Here is a 14152-nt window from a genome sequence, read left to right on the forward strand (position 1 = left end):
CGGGATGGAGCCCAGATAGGGACGGTCAAGAGCTCCCTACCCACTGCCCAGGAAGGCAAGAGCACCTGCTGTGCCCCTTTCTCACCTGAAAAAAATGAATCACAACTGGATCTTGTTCTAGTAAAGGCAGGGGGCGGGGGAGGACTTGCGAAGTCTTCACACAATCCGTCCCATTTCCACCCATTCTCACCCAGCCTGGAAGGCAGAACGGGAAGAGGTGTCAGCTCCTCACCCTGTTTACAGCTTAATGTTGCGGCTCAGAGAGGGCAAGTGGTTTTACCACACTCACACAGCCGGGGGCCGGGGTGGGTGCAGAGGTGGGCAGGAGGGAAATATTGACATTCAAACACATTTTGAGCACTTGACTAGTGAGACGTGAGGAGGTAGGGTGAACAGGGACCTCACTGGGGGACACCAGGTGGGCGAGGGGCTAGGGCTATAACTGGGGAGCCCAGCGGGTATTAACACTTCAAGCTCACCCACCGAAGTTGTTCATGTACCATACCGTCCACACCCCGCAGCTGCCTAACCCGGCCCCTGAGTCTGGATGAGGATCTGTGGCCCGGTGGTGCGGAGTCACCCTCCTGGAATGCCCGAGGTCCCCCGCCAGCTGGCGCTGGGACTCCTCCACAGGCACGTGGGCTGGTCGAGGGGGACTGTTTGCTGATGGAGCCTGTTAACAGCACTGGAAATGGTCAAAGGTTCGCCCAGAGATGAGCCATCTGGTCATCCCAAGATAAACAATTTACAAGAGACAAACCAAGCCAGCCTGCTGTTTCAGTTTTTCTTTCGACAGTGCGATGTGCAGTTTCCTTCCCCTCCTGGTGCCAACTGCAGAGACAGAGGCTGTCCCAGGCACCCCGACCCCAGCTCTTGTGTCATCTCCCTGGGACAGGGGGGCTGGAAAAGTCAGATTTTTTACAACTTCTCTTGCCCCATCCTTAGGACTGAGTGACTCTATGTCAGATGGCTAACCCACATGGTAAGGAGAGTGGATTTCCTCCCAAAGGAATAGCTTTATTTTTCTAGAACCCAAAGTCTTGAATTTCCAGAATCTTCCGCCTGAAATCCATTTCCGGTTGGAAGAAGACCCCTACTGGCCTCCCCAGGTATTGCAGCCCTGCTCTACCAACCACTACAAATGCCCACAGAGAAGAGGGGCTCTGTTCTGGATGTTCAGAGTGAAACCAGTGGATTCCCAGGCATGCAGGATATGTGTGAAGCCTGAAATAAACAGTTTGTGCTGGAACTGGGATCCTGGAGTTTCCAAAAATTGTTGCAAAACACTCCAGGCAGACTCTGGAGTTTATGAACTACAAGCTGTTTATCAATTAATTCCTTCTTTGCCAAACATTCTTACTTGGCCTACTGGGAGATGAGTTTGGTGGGAATGCATCTCCAATTTTGTAATGAAAATCACCAGGGAAAGAGGGCTCGCTTTGCAGAGGCTCATGTTACAGAAGATGTGGCGGGAACAGGTGGTTCCCATACAGACGAGGCTAGTACTCAGTTCTGAGCTCATGTAATAAGGAAGGGGACCTCTGGGGACTAGGATGTGGGGACTCTGCGGTAATCTGTGAGCTACACATCTACAGATTCACGGGGAGGGTGAGGAGTGTAAGCCTTGAGGCCAAAAAAACCCAACAAGTCTCAAGTCCAGACTTTGCCTCTTGCCAGCCGTGTGACTTACACAAGTCACTTATCCTCAGCCTCACTTTCTCCATCTGGAAAATAGAGATCATTGACGTTACCTTCTGTGACTTGCTTTACAATCGCAAGACCGTGCTTTTTTTTTCTCTCTCTCTTTGTTAAAAGGAAAAACCAAACTATAACGTATAGTTTTGTCTACTGCTTTGCACCCCAAGGTTAGAGACCTGAGGAAGTATATCAGCTTTCTGGGGCTGCTGTAACAAAGTAGACCATAAACCGGGTTGCTGAAAGCAACAGAAATGTATCGTCGCGCACTTCTGGAAGCTAGATGTCCAAAATCAAGGTGTCAGCAGGGCCATGTCCCCTCTAAAAGCTCTAGGAAAGGGTCCCTCCTTGCCTCTCCCAGCTTCTAGTGGTGGCTGTCAGTCCTCAGTGTCTCTTGGCTGGCAGTTGCCCCTCTCCCGTCTCTGCCACGCGGCCTCGTCCCAGTGGTCTCTGTCTTCACAAGGTGTTGCCCTCTTGTTATAAGGACACCGTCACTGGACTAGGGCCCACCCTAGTGACCTCATCTTAACTTGATGACATCTGCAAAGACCCTATTTCCAAATAAGGTCACATGCACAGGGACAAGGGGATAGGACTTCAACAGATCTTTTGGGGGATTCAACCTGTAACAGGTAGAAAACACGGTTTCATCCAGCAGTTTAAGGAGATTCTGGATGTGTCAAGGTGGGCCCCAAGCATTGGTGGGTGGGAGAGAAGACACTAGTTCAGTGTAAGAAAGCGCAGAGATGTGCTTGCTGATGATTGACAGCTGGAGAAGGGGAGGGCTTTGGGGGATGGGAGGGGACAACACACGAAATTCTCCAAGCAGTGAAATTTTAGGATTGGGATTCTTAGATTTACTTTCAAGTGTGCTCCCCCTGGCTTCCCGTTACCCCCAATTCTGTAGACTTTCTCTCTTCCTGATGATACCCCATTTTCCTTTTGAGGACTTAGTTTTTGCTCATCTGCTGTAGGTCTGCTGGGCCTGGCCCAGGAGCCCCACGGTCCCCTCAGCAAGGACAGGCACAGAGCCACACCAGGCGAAGCGGACACGGCCTCCCTGGAAAAGGAAAGCGGGGGCAGGCGGACAGGAGAAGGAACACACTGAATTTCATTCATCCCGGCTCAGTGGGGCCCGGACCGGAATGTCTGCTGTGAGCCCACGTTGGGTTGTGGAGCTCTTGGTTCAGGTCCTTTTCCAGGCCTGTGCGCACCCCCAGTGACCTTCCGGGAGACCCCCTCAGCTCAAATCAGCCGGATTCTTTCACACGGGCTCACAACACATATCTCTAGAGTCCAATCTCCCAGCAGGCTTGTGTCAGCAATACTTAGGAAAAATGAAAGAATCGGAGCAGTGTCCAGCATGGGATACAAGGAAAAAAGACAGCAATTTCAGAAGAGCAGAGAATTTTTAAAAATTAACATGTCAGCACAAAGGTATCCAGAAGAAATGTTAAAACCCTCAAGAATCCTTAGGGATCGTGGGGACCATGGTCCTGGATTTCTCACTGGGGTCTCGGGCCTTGCTTTACAGATTAAAGGCGGGTACACTGCGGGAAGTCTAGAAGATGTGAGCATCCGGGGGGCTGACACTGGGGGCATCCAGATGCCTGGCGCCCACTGACACAGGACACTGGTGACTGCTACCTGACACATTGCCCCTCCCCCCCGGAGCGGGTGGCCCCCCGCTTTTGGCCCGCGCACCACATCCTCGGCCAAACCGCCTCCCCCGCAGTGAGGCTGGGCCGCTGCCAAGCTGGGCCCTTCCTGAGCACATGCTGTTTTGATTCTGCGCCCCTCAGACTTTATTGGTTTTTCCTGCTACATGAGGTGAGGTCTGCCCAGCCCAGGGGCAATTCCTGTAAAAGCTGGAGTTTCGATGCCCCAGTGTGGCGCGTTGACAGGGAGGTTCTCCCCGAAGGCTGGGCTGGCTGGAAATGATGCTTCACCCCTTCCAAGGATGGTGATGAGGTCTGAGGGGTCTAAGGGGAGTCAGGGGTCCTGTGGGCGCCAAGAGCCCTGGGCTGGGGGGTCAGAAATCTGGGCTTCTGCCTTTGCTGGGCCAGGTAGGCGTTCCTCTACCCAGATAAAGGGGATAAAGCACCATCGCACCGCATGGCTGCTGGGCTCCAGCAGGATTCCAGCCTGAAAACCGTGAAGCTCTAACCGATGAAAGCAAGTACCAATATTCCTGCTATCATGATCTCTGTTATTAAAACCTAAGATCTTCTGTGGGCAGCAGAATATTAAGATGATCCCAGAGACCACTGTTCCTTCTCCTTGGAGTGGGGATGGAACCTGTGAATACAAGGGCGTATGCCTCCCGTGACTGTGTCACCTTCCGTGGCAGAAGGGAGACTATCCTGGGTGGGCCTGACCTGATCCGGTGAGCCCTTAAACAGGACTGGCTCTTCCAGTCCAAAGAGGCTTGAAGTAGGAGAGGGATTCCGTGTGAGGGAGAGTCTCCATTGACGACTTTGAAGATGGGGGGCCATGTGGCAAGGACTAGTGAGGGCCTCTAGAAGCTGAAAGTGGCTCCACCTGGCGGCTAGTCAGGAAGCAGGGCCCTCAGTCCTATAGGCACCTGGAGCCAAATGACCCCCACAGGAGTGATCCTGAAAGTGGATTTGTCCCCAGACCCTCTGGACGAGAACTCAGCCTGACGGATACCTTGAATCAAGCCTTATAATGCCCTCAGCAGAGACCCCAGCCACACCAACTTCTGCCCTCCAGCACTGGGAGCTCATAAATGGGGATTGTGCTAAGCAGCTGGGTTTGTAGCAATCTGTTACACAGCAGCACAAAACCAACATACTCCGTCAAGCAAGCCTTAAAATGGAAGGCTCCCGGTACACCCAGGGGTTGGAGATGAGGTCCAAATCCTGACCATACAGCTCACTGGCTACGTGATGTTGGCCACACCACCTCCCTCACCTCCTGGGAACCTGTGTGCTCATCTGTAAAATGGGGATGGAAAGTAAATGTGTGTGAAGCATCGGAGCAGGGTACGTCGTAAGGACGCGTAGTAAATGCTCAAGAAACAGGAGCATCATATGTGTTAATGATTAGACATCAGCTGATAGCTAACAGTGCACCTGTGGTCTTCAGAGCCCTGTCCCCCACACAAAGGACATGGGAATGAGCCCTGACCCGGTGTCCTGGGAGTTACAGGACCCATGGGGAATCAGGACCCTGAAAGTCACAACTTTGGAGACAGTAGGTGGGACTGCGTAACATCCTTAGCCGGCAGAGAGCCCAGGTATAGTTCCATCCTCAAGATCCCCTTTGCCCGGGCTTTTTTAAGGATGAATTCTGCCGCTCAGCTTCAGTCTCCTTCTGTCTAAAGGAAGCCTGAGCACCTGCACCCCAATGTTTACAGCAGCAATGTCCACAATAGCCAAACTACAGAAAGAGCCCAGACGTCCATCAACAGATGGATGGATAAAGAAGATGTGGTCTATAGATACAATGGAATATTACTCAGCCATAAAAAAAAAAAAAAAAGAAATCTTGCCATTTGCAACGACCTGGATGGAACTAGAGAGTATTATGCTAAGCAAAATAAGTCAATCAGAGAAAGACAATTATCATATGATTTCACTCATATGTGGAATTTAAGAAACAAAACAAGAGGAGCATAGGGGAAGGGAGGGAACAATGAAACAAGATGAAACCAGAGAGGGAGACAAACCATAGAGACTCTTAATCTCAGGAAACAAACTGAGGGTTGCTGGAGGGGAGGGGTCGGAGGGATGGGGTAACTGGGGGATGGACATTAAGGAGGGTGTGTGATGTAATGAGCACGGGGTGTTATCTAAGACTGATGAATCACTGACCTCTATCTTGGAAACTATTAATACACTATATGTTAATTAATTGAATTTAAATTAAAAAATACAAAATAAAAAAATTTGAATAAAAAAAATAAATAAAGGAAGCCAGAGGTCAAGGCCTCATCCTTGGAAGAGGCTGACCCTGGACCCAGGGAGACAGGGGGGTCCAGTGTCCCAGTTCTGTTACTGACACGTGTCCTCACCAACCCTACTGCATGCCCAAATTCTCCCAGTCTCTGAACCCCACAGCCCCGCTGCCTGCTCCTGTGGTTCTCCCCCATCCTCAGAGTGGTCCCAGGCCCTCGCCACCCACCCACACAGCCACACTCCATCAGTCCTCCCTCCTCTCTGTTCCCTCGGACCCCAGTTTGGCAACACCAGGCGGTGGAGACCACACATATCAAATTAAACGCCCCTTGACTGCTTCCCCCAGCAAGTCAAACCCACAAGGAGCTGCCATATCACCCCCACTAGGATGACCGTCCTCTAAGGCACGGACAGCAAGCGCCAGCGAGGGTGTGGAGAGATTGGAGCCTCGGGCCCCACTGGCCGGGACGGAGCGCGGATGGCCCCTTTGGAAGACAGTTCGGCCCTTCCTCTAGGGGTTCAGCAGAGTTACGAGTCGGCGGGGCAATTTTCACTCCTCGACATGCACCTGGGAGAAATGAAAACACACGTCCACACAAAACCCACACGCAAACGCTCCTAGCAGCGTTACTCTCTGTAGCCAAGAAGCCAAAACTCCCCAAGTGTTCGTCAGCCAACGAGTGGGTCGTGCAACGTGGTGTATCCACACAACGGGATAGCATTCGGCCATAAAAGAAATGAAGCAGTCATATATGTAACCCTGGAGATGAATCTTGAAAACACGATGCTGAGTGAAAGAAGCCAGACATGGAAGGCCACATAAAATATGATTCCATTTCTCTGGAATGTTCAGAATAGCAAATCCATAGAGACAGAACACAGATGAGCGGTTGCCAGAGGCTGGGGGCAGAGAAGGATGGGGGCGCTGACTGCTCATGGGGACGGGGCTTTTTGGGGGGGCAGCAGAAATGTTCTGGAATTAGATGACCGCAGTGGTGGCCTAACTTTGTAAATATGCTTAACTGTACGCTTTAAAAGTGTGAGTTTTAGGAGCGCCTGGGTGGCTCGGTCGGTTAAGCGTCTGCCTTCGGCTCAGGTCATGATCCCGGGGTCCTGGGATTGAGCCCCACATCGGGCTCCCTGCTCAGCGGGAAGCCTGCTTCTCCCTCTCCCACTCCCCCTGCTTGTGTTCCCTCTTTCACTGTGTCTCTCTCTGTCAAAAAATAAATAAAATCTTAAAATAAAATAAAATAAAATAAAATAAAATAAAATAAAATAAAATAAAATAAAAAGACAGCAGGACTTTACTTCCACTTCAATTTAGCACTGCAGTGGAGATCCTGGGGGTGCCTGGCTAGCTCATACGGTAGAGGATGCGACTCTTGATTATGAGTTCGAGCCCCATGTTGGGTGTGGAGATTACTTAAAAATAAAATCTTAAGGGACACCTGGGTGGCTCAATCGTTAACCATCTGCCTTTGGCTCAGGTCATGATCCTGGGGTCCTGGGATCGAGCCCCGCATCGGGCTCCCTGCTCAGAGGGAAGCCTGCTTCTCCATCTCCCTCTGTCCCTCCTCCCTGCTCATGTGCGCGCACTCTCTCTCTCTCAAATAAACAAATAAAATCTTTTAAAATAATAATAAAAAAATAAAAGTGTGAATTTTATGGAGTTATATCCCCATTTAAAAAAAATAGGTTGGAAAAAAGTCTTGCTGGCTTCTCACTAGCTGCCTGACCTTGCGCAGGTGACGTGGCCCGAGCCCCCAGATCCCCATCTGTAGAATGGGGCTGTAACAACAGCTCTACCTCGTGGGTCTGCTGAGATGACCTAAGAAGACAGAAGAGAGCAGTGCTCAATGAAGGGATGTTTTAGAATTCGTGTTAGGATTGGTCACTGGACTAGATGAATTGGGGGTGGTTTCCCAAGGGTCTGCCTGCTCCAGCAACTCTGCTCCCTTATTCACATGCCACCCGGCTGATTTTCCTGCTCTTTCCACCTGCTCTACCTTTGCGCACGATGTTCCCGCCGTTCCCTGCAACACCCTGTGTGTCGTTTGTGGGCAGGTCCGAGCTTGCCCTTGCCTTCGGGCATGCCCCCGGCAGCCCCTCTTCTGAGCCCCTGGCCCTGATCCACCCTCGCCCCGGGGAGCACCATCCTTCATTTCCAGAGCCAGGCTCCGAGCAACTTGAGGAGAAGGGTCTTGTCCTCTTGTAGTGCGTCCCAAACTTCATGTGTTTATCGCCTTCCCGACTTCCCCACTTCCCCGTACGGGAGTACCCACCTGTGTTACAAGTTACTGAATGCTTTTCTGTAAATCACCTCGCCTTTCAAAAAGTAAGCATATTTTTGAAAGGACAGTTTAATCATGGCCATAAATGAAGAGCCAGGGAGCGCCTGGGTGGCTCAGATGGTTAAGCGTCTGCCTTCGGCTCAGGTCATGATCCCAGGGTCCTGGGATCAAGTCCCGCATCGGGCTCCCTGCTCCTTGGGAGCCTGCTTCTCTCTCTCTGTCCCTCATGAATAAATAAATAAACTCTTTAAAAAATAAATAAATAAATAAAAAATAAATGAAGAGCCAGCATCATTTGCCATCAATAAGAACATAAGCAGGAACTGCGAAATAGTCATACTGAACACAAAGCCATGTCCAAGTGCAGGTAGGCACATTGCCTGCTAAGCCCGTTCTTTCAAGGTAGGGAGATCAGTAGGTCTTAGGCATTAAAGACGAACTAACAACAAAAAGACTCTCGCTGGCATAATCCGGACTGAGAGATCATTGAAAGGGGACTTAACATGGTCCGTGAGTCACTGTTATTAATGCCTGCCCACCTGAATCATCTTCCCTCCTCTCCTGCAGCTTGGGACTTAAATATCACCTCCTCGTGAAGCTTTTCCTGGCCCCTTGTCTACGTGGGACCAGCCTGCCCCCTCCCCCGACATTTTCCCAATTCCCCATCTGTTTTATTTCTCTCTTTAGCATTTCGCACCAGCAGATATCCTACGCACTCCATTTTCCCTGTCTCCTGTCTGTCCCTCCAGCTAGCATGCATGCCCTAGCGGACCAGCCCTCCCAGGAGAAGGCCTAGTACCTGAGAAGCACTCGGTAAATACCTGCCGAATGAATGAATGGCTGCACGGATGACCGAACGCATCTTGTGCTTCCAGCGACTTCGTACTCTCTTATGCTAGCTTCGTACCAAATCTTAACCCTTGGGAGGTGACCCAGTAAACGATTATTGAGTGTGCAACCCAGTGAGTGAATGAATCAATCAATCAACGAACTTTTGCCTGGGTCATGAAGCTTCCAGTTTTTGAGATAACCCATGCTTCTTCATGGGGATAGGTTTCCGAAGGCCCTGATTCCTAATTCTTCCTGCAGTCTGTCTCCAGGACCGAAAGAACGGAGCCTTTGCCAAGAAAAGAGGCTGAATTCTCAGGCTTCCGGTTGAGAGCAAATAGTGCTGGTCTCCCAGGAGAAGCAAGTCAGGGACCCCAAGAAGTTGTGGGAGCTCAGGAAGCATGGGGAGAGCATCCTCCAGAGACAAACTCCTGCTTGCCCGCCCTGGCCGGCACCCCACATGGGAGAAGCCAGCCAGACACGCAGACACACTGCCGTTCCTAAGTGATCCTAAGTACATCAAGATGGGCGCCCTGACGCCAGCCCCTCGGAGTGGATCTGGAAGGAATTGGGGGGTTGTTAAGATCGCCGACTTAAGCCTCTTCTCACAGGAAAAATATTTATTTCACTGAGCTCTGCTTTTTTGGAAAGCTGTGCCTGCAACAGTCTGCATCGATCTAGCAGAGTTTTGGCTCCTGTTGGCTTTGTCTCTCTCCTGTGTTGGGCCGTGCGTGCGTGTCCGTGTGAGCGTGTGTGTGTCCGTGATTGTTAAGCGATCAGCCAGAAGACACAGCCAGGACACTCTGCTCTCCTTCAACCGGAAAAAAATGGACACAAACTGAGTTCGTGGCATGAGACACAAGACACGGATGTTTTATCATCAAAGATACCTGCTTGCAAGAAGCAGCTGTTTCTTTCCTTCGTTTGCTTTTTTTTTTTTTTATTTAATATGCTCTTTTTTTTTCCTGGTTTGGGGAAAAAATACAGACCAATGCGAGGTGGAAAGTAAGTACTCCCATCCTTCCTAGGGGCCATGATCAGCCTTTAGAGCAATTTTTTCCATTGCTTTTCTACTCTTGGAGCCGAGGGGGCCTGGGTTTGAATCCCAGCTCTGCCACTTGCTGGCTGTGAGAACTGGAGAGCTGTGTTACCACTTGGGACCTCTGTTTTCCCATCTGTAAGATGGAGAAATAATAGACCCACCCCTTTAGGTTTTGGGAGGAGTAAATGAGAGAAAATATATACAGAGCTTAGCAGCGTTTCTGGCATATAGTAAATGATCCACAGATGGTACCTATTTTATAGGAGGAATATATATAATTTTTATACATTATTACACATCTCACTATACCCCAACTGCATTGAGGAATATTACTTTGTTAGTCATGGCTAATTTGACATCCCATTCTTTAATTTGCATTTTAAGAAATTTCACCCACTATTTTCCTAACACTCGTTTTATTAGCTACACTGCTGAATGTTTACTATATGCCAAGCATGGGCTAAGGGCTCTCCATAAAATATTTTAATCACACTTCTGGTGTATACCCAAACTTGAACAGATATTTATGCCCCCATGTTCACAGCAGCATTATTCACAATAGCCAAAAGGTGGAAGCAACCCAAGTGTCCATCAACAGATGAACAGATAAAAGGTGGTCTCTCCGGACAATGGAATACTGTTCGACCTTAAAAAGGACGGGAATTCTGACACAGGTTACAACATGAATGAATCTTGGAGACAAGATGCAAAGTAAGGGAGGCCAGTCATAAAAGGACAATTATGATATGATTCCTCCTATATGAGGTCCCTAGAGCAGTCAAAAGTCATAGAGACAAAGTAGAATGGTGGGGGGCGCCTGGATGGCGGTCAGTTAAGCATCCAACTCTTGGTTTCGGCTCAGGTTGTGATCTCAGGGTTGTAAGATCGAGCCCCCATACCCACCCTTCCCCCAGGCTCTGTGCTCAGCAGGGAGCCTGCTTGAGAGTCTCTCTTTCCCTCTGCCCCTCCCCCAACTTGCATGACCGAGCTCTCTCTCTCAAATAAATAAATGAAGGAAGGAAGGAAGGAAGGAAGGAAGGAAGGAAGGAAGGAAGGAAGGAGAAAGAAAGAGAAAGAAAAAAGGAAAGAAAGAAAGAAATGGGAGCCAGGGCTTGGTGGAGGGGGATTGAGGAATTAGTGTTTAATGGGGACAGAGCTTCAGTTGCGGGAAATGAAAAAGTTCTGGAGGTGGATGGCGATGATGGTTGCCCAGCAACGTGAATGTGCTTAATGCCACAGAACCGTAGTCTTAAAAATGGTTAAGGTGGTAAATTTTATGTTATGTATATTTTACCAGAACAGAAAAATCTTAATCAATCTTCCTAACATCCTGTAAGGTAAATGTTTTTATTAACCACTCCCCCCCATTCTTCAACAGATAATGAAAGGAAGGCTCAGAGAGGTTAAACATATGCCTAGAGTCACACAGCTAATAAGCAGTAGAACCAGGCCTAGGTGCCAGGTCTTACTCTTCAGGCCCACGTTATGCTGTAAGAATTCTGTGGACACAGGAGTTGGAGGGAACCAACCCAACTCAAGGAGACAGGCAGTTAGCAGTGCCTGACTGGCCCTCGAGGTTCAGAGTTCAGCTCTAAATTTATTCTCTGACCTTCTTGTGGGTTCTAAATTTGGCCAAACAAGTTCTTCCAGCCTAATCGGTGACGTGAGTGCATTGTGTTGAAGATCAAGCCTCTTTCCTGGTATAAAGATAATAAAATAATGCAGATTTGTTTGGAGAAGCCACCCTGCCTCCTGTCAGTGGCCCTCTGAGGGTGACCCGGGACTCGCTGATAGTGGAGACACGTCAGAGCCTGAGTCTGAATTTCTCCTCCTGAATGAACCAGAAACAGAGCCTTAGGAAACAGCGAGGCAAAAAAAAATTCTAACCAGAACCAACCTTAAAGTTTTCCTGAGGTTATTAACTAAGAACAAAATGAGACTCTTTGGCTAATCTCCAGTCCCGGGAGGAATTTGCAGGAGCTGAGTCCCCACTTCTCTGGGAGGTATTGGGGTGCCTGACTGGTCCATGACCCCTTCTCAGACACCTTGCCTCTACTGAGGTGGACAGATGTGTCACCCTTGTGGTCTGGCCACTGCTATCCGAACAAGCCTCGGACACTGGACCCTGGAGAGACCATCACTCACTGGCCAAAAACATAGGACTTCTGGTGCCTGGCCCAAAAGGATGAACCTGGACATCAGATTCCCTCCTGGAGGAATGTGAACCAAGAGACATAGAAGAGCATTCCCGTTGGTGCAGATACTTGAGCTGAAAGGTCATGGATATTTGGGGTGGGGGTGGACGTTCTGGTTGCATAAGCACACAGATGTATGTAGAAAAGGGGTAGGCACTGTGGCACTCAGGCTCCCAGTCAAAATGTTGAGTGGCTGGATCAAACTTTATCTGAAACCCACCCTACCACTGACTTTTCCATTATGTGAGGCAACAAAAATCTTTCTTCAAATTACTTTTGTTAGGTTTACTGGGGTTTTCTAATTTTTTTTTTTATGACCAAAAGAAACATCTCTCTTACCTCCTAGTGTGTCCCATTTTTACCTGAAATTGTCAGTAGATTTATGACATAGAACGCAACAGACCACACCAAAGCAGAACCAGGCAGGCAGAAGGCCTTTGGCAGAGTTTAGGATTCAAAGCAGTGTCCCTTGCACGTCCCAAGTGATGAGTTCCCCTTCTCTGGCCTGAAAAACTTGGAGGAGGGGCCAGGAGGTTAGAATTTTGCTGCAGGGACATGCTGTCCTCACTACGACCCCTTCTCAGCCTCAGAACTACTGTTATCAGAATCTCTCTGATGGTCCTGGACAAAGGGTGAAGCCGGGAACTCCTGAGGCTGAGGGCAGGTCAGGGGCCTGGGAGAGAAGGGGCAGGCTGGGGCTGGGGCTGGGGCAGAAATATGTCTTCCGTTTCCCTTGCCCCCCCCCCAGCACAGCTGTTGTCCACAGTGAGTTTAGCCAACAGCAGGGACAAGTAGACCCAGGGCTAAAGGCACTGCTGGGGATAAGCTGAGTCTCGTCGAGGCAAAGGGGCTTAGCAGTGAGCTGTGGCCCTGGGATCTGCACCGGGGTCTGATGGCTCCGAATGTGGCACCATTTCCAATTCACCACAGCAGAGCTCTGGCGACTGCAGGCTTTGGCTGTGGCCACACCTGCCCGCGCATTTTCCCTCCAGCTGGTTCTGCAATCAGCAGCCCCTCCAGAGCCTCCCTCAGGGGCTCCTAGGAGCTGACGGCTGATGAGGAAGAGGATTAGCCACAAACTTGACTCCCCTCCGGCCTCTGCCAGACCCACCGGAGGCGTGGGTGTGTCCAGCCTACCTGGGAGCATCTGTTTTTGTTGTCAGACAGGCTGCCTTGATGAGGACCAGACCCCCCGAAGAAGGGGAAAGCCAGAGAAATTAAAAGTAAATTTCCAAAAGGAAAGAAGCAATCATAATTGGGGCCCCATCTGTGAAACTGGGTGCTTCTCGAGGGCCAGGCAGGCACTGGGCTGGCTTTACGCCCAGGTAAGGGACGTCACAGGTGCTGCCATAATGACGGCAGCCCCCACCTGGGGGAACGGCTTAGGCATCGGGGCCTCCATCCAGAGTCCACCCAGGATCCTCCTCTCAGATGCCCTGCCACTTCCACCATTCGGTTCCTACTGGTTTTCATGGGCCCCCAGAGGGGTCAGCGGCACCGGGACCCAGTATGGATTGGAGTCCTGGCCCCCCTGTACACTGGCTGTGTGACGTGGGGGGACGTCAATTCTTTTTTTGAGCCTCAGTTTTCTCACCTGTACATCGGGGGGCTTGTTGTAGCCCAGAAGTTTCTAGACTGTGGACTGCACCTGGCTGTGGGCCATGAGCTCAACAGAGGGAGTCACAACAGGCATTTATTTCTGCTACTCAACCTCCATGGTGACATTCTCCCAAGTGCACACCCCATCCTTTCTGGGAATGATCCGAGGGCACGGATCCCATGTGCTTCTCTGTTTCCACCCAGCACCTTGCACAAAGCTGCTGTGGGGAACGATGTGCTTAATGGTGTGCCAATGACTCACATACTCTGTTCTGTTCCTTTTCACGATGGCTGCTTGCCCATGGAGGGCAGCTCGTCCGAACAGGGCTCAGGCAGACCTGACCTCAAGCCCGGCTCTGCCCTTACTCAAGCGTGGCCATGGGTAGCTGTATTCCCTCCCTCCAAGCCTCCAGTTCGACGTCTGTTCCTGGGGAATAACTCCACCTACTTTGTAGGATTGTCGTGTGGATTTGAATTAATTGATGCAAAGCTCTTGGCTCTGCGAGAGGCGCACCGTGACCCCCAGGTCAGCCCACTACAATCATTAAGTCCATGTATCATATATGTCACAATAGGCTCCTC

At 50.3% G+C, this 14152-nt stretch overlaps 1 protein-coding gene across 2 annotated transcripts in view; it reads right to left on the bottom strand.

Moving 5' to 3' along the window:
- The window catches only part of RIPOR3 (RIPOR family member 3), a 74787-nt gene that overhangs the window by 41826 nt on the left and 18809 nt on the right, over positions 1 to 14152 (bottom strand). The gene's annotated exons all lie outside the window — the stretch shown is intronic.

The sequence above is a fragment of the Mirounga leonina genome, unplaced genomic scaffold (genome assembly GCF_011800145.1).
Source record: "Mirounga leonina isolate KUSES-001 unplaced genomic scaffold, KU_Mleo_1.0 Mir_195, whole genome shotgun sequence".
NCBI lineage: Eukaryota > Metazoa > Chordata > Mammalia > Carnivora > Phocidae > Mirounga > Mirounga leonina.